Below are 3509 nucleotides of genomic sequence, written 5' to 3' on the forward strand. Positions count from 1 at the left end.
GTTAACATACACTGAGGAGCATCCACCACTTCCGGTCTGGAGTTTCAAAATAATACGCCGAATGAATACATAATAAAAAATATTTTCTTATTTTTATTTTTAATATTAATTCTAATGCAAAAGAATTAGAAACAATGTACCCTAAAATAAAAGTACTAATTATGCAGAATGGTTCACTTCAGAATAATATACATTTATAGGGCTGCAACCAGGGACGTAACATCATATTCTGGGTCCTATGAGCAGTCTCTGTGGGCCCCCCGCCCTGAAAGTTTTTAACAAAGCCAGTCTTTCATTTCTTTTATTGGAACCCAAATTTCCCATTCTTGATATTAGACATGATGGTGTAAGTTGGTCCTCCCACAGCATAAGCAGTCAGCTTTAGAGACAACTTCTAGTGCAGGGATGGATGACTTTTAAGGGGTCAGAGGGGCCCCTAAAGAGCTTCCACAAATTCTGTATTCAAAGTTCAGTCTTTTAACCAATTTATTCCCCATTTTTAATTAAGTTATGGCACTCTCTGAATTAAAAAAATGCAAACAAAACCATTTTTTTTATTCCAAGCTTTTCAAGGGCCCTCACCCATCGGGACCCTTGGCAATTAGTCCCACTTTTCCCCTCCTCTGCAGCACCCCTGGCTGCAACTAAATCGCATGTTGGTTACCGATTAATCTGGAGAGTATTTTCTCAATTTATTGATCAATCATTTGTTTTACAAAACAGTATAAGCAGTAAGAAAAACCTGTTACAATATCAAATGTTTGTTTTTTTTCCAACCATCATTTACAAACCCCAAAACATATAATTTTTTATAATGTAGGACGGAGGAAAGCTGCAGTTCTGAGAACTTGGAAATATCAATTATTTTTCTGGCATTTTGCTTTAAAAATGACTTAAATGATTAGTTTATTAACAAAATACATTTTCCTGTCATTCAAGTAATCAATTAACTGACCAATCATTGCAGCTACAGAATATATATTGTCTTAGGCCCACTGGATTATAATTATTGATTAATTTATATAACTGCTTTTGATTGTTTTATAAACTGCTCATTTATTTGTTGATTTATATTTTGTATTGATAATATGATTCTGAAATGTGACTTTAGATGAAAAATAAAAAATACTTTTCCCTCATCACTGTGACAAATGTTTCTCCATAAATAGAAATACTTAAGTAAAGGACAGATACCTCAAAACTGTACTTACATAGGCCTGCAGCACTTGAGTAAATTCCACCACTGAACATTGGCTGCTAGCCAGCCCTACTTCATACCTCTTGTGTCTGATTTTAGATAGGAGAGTTTAGGGACATTGATATAGGCCTATGTAAATAAATAAATAAATAAATAAATAAATAAATAAATAAATAAAATGCATTCAGAAGGACAAACTGTAGTGAGCTGCTAACACATTAAGTCATGTAGAACTCTTACTCGAAATATTTTTTTCTTTACTTAATATTGCTGATATATTCTTAAAGTTGATAAGTTGGTAATTTATTTAGTTGTTTTAAACTGATTTCTTTCTCACTCTGCTCACGCTTCATTTTTATTGTACTAAAAATGTTTATGTTCTGAGGAAGACTGTGAGATGTCAAGGAAAAGCTAGTGAGTCGAATTGTATCTATAACAATTTGTTGTTGTTGTTATTTATGTATTTGTTGTTTCTTATTTTGAATGTACCAAACGTAGCTTCCGGTATTACTGGCCGTGTCTGCCAGCTTCCTCCCGTCCAGTCTGGAGAAGCTGCTGTGAGGGAGTGTCGCCGACGCAAAACTCAGATGCACTTCGGTTCGTTCAATTCCTGACACAGGGGTAGAATCGGTGGGCGGTGCTTTGGTCCGTGTGTTTAGGTATTACTACTCCATTATTACCCGAACTTTGTCTCCTTCGGGACATAAGAGAATAGCTCATGAAGCCTACTAACACTACAGTGGTAGAAAGTAACTAAGTACATTTACTCAAGTAGCCTGCTGTACTTAAGTACAATTTTACTCCACTATAGTCATGCTGAAGCTTATTTAGGCTACGGGTTACTTTGCAGATTCAGATAATAAGCCCATATGACTTACTCTGAAATGGGCCATTCTGCATGATAAGTAGGCTACTTCTACCTTTAGTAGGGTACTATAAGTATATTTTGATGTTAAGACTTTTGTATTTTTACTTTAAATTGTGAATACAAGACTTTTACTTGTAATATAGTATTTCACACTGTGGTAGGCTATTGCTACTTTAGTTTGAGTAAAAGATCTGAGTATTTCTTCCACCTACTGCATACTAATATACCACTGTTTTTCATAACAGTGGATATTATTATAACCTCTACATTTATTTAATTCCATTGAAAATACAATAAGTAAAGGATGACTTTCATGCAGTTATCGTAAGGTAATTGAGTTTGGGGTTTTTTTTGTTGTTGTTGTTTTTTCATGATTTGGTACCATTTCCCAAAAAATATTTTCCTTGATAAAATCTTTCTATGTATATATATATTTGTAGTTGTTGTTGTGTTGTGTTGTTGTGTTTTTGTTTCTTGCTATTTTAAATTCCTACTTCCTATTTTTACATCTTTCCTCATTTGTTTCTTGCCTTTCATTCACCCATAAGTAATAAACTCTGGAGAATATTTCTATACTATATATATCTTTTTTCCTTTACCAAAGATATTTATTCCCAGCATGCGCTATATGTGGAATGTATGGAAGCTCATTTCTGCCAAATAATAAGAAGCAAATGTTGAATGATAATAAAAACATAATAATAAGAATTTAAAAAAATATACATGGTAGCCAGTGTCAGGAATTTTATGCACTATATTGACTTTGTCAGTTTCATACTTTTGATTTTAAGAGTTATAACTTGTTATTTTATAATTTAGTGGTGCAAAATGTTGAATAAAAAAAAAGGTTACAAAAGTGTGCACATCCAAACGATAAAAACTAAGTGCTGGATAAGAGATCATTCAAGAGACAAGAAGAAGAAGACTTCAGAACACATCAGACACTTTTCATCTGATGAAGAGCAAGACACTTGAACTGTTACGTCTGTGGTAATTTATTGAATTTTTATAGGGGCAATAAAACTAAAAAAAAAAAAAAAACCTACAATATATCAGTTATATTAAATAATGGCTTAAACAGCCACAGTTTTTAATAATTCCACACATCACAAAAATCCCCTTTTGACATCAAGTCAGTTCTGCAAACTTAAAGATATGGAAAAAATATCAATCAGAAATATTAATTTTTACTTATTAGCTTAGTTTTTATCACCTGCATTTTTATTTTTATTCCTAAATTTAATTTAATCCAGGCGCTAATGGGCTTCCATACCTTACAATGCACTGATGCGTTGATGCTCTCGTCTCTCTGCTTCATTAAAGCAAAATAAAATATTTACTGCCACCTACAGTCTCGTCTTCATCTAATTTGCTTTACAGCTTTATTATTGTAAACCTTCATTTCCTTGTTTATTGGCCCCGGGATGTCTAATGATATGTGAG

The sequence above is a fragment of the Epinephelus fuscoguttatus genome, linkage group LG23 (assembly GCF_011397635.1).
Source record: "Epinephelus fuscoguttatus linkage group LG23, E.fuscoguttatus.final_Chr_v1".
Classification (NCBI taxonomy): domain Eukaryota; kingdom Metazoa; phylum Chordata; class Actinopteri; order Perciformes; family Serranidae; genus Epinephelus; species Epinephelus fuscoguttatus.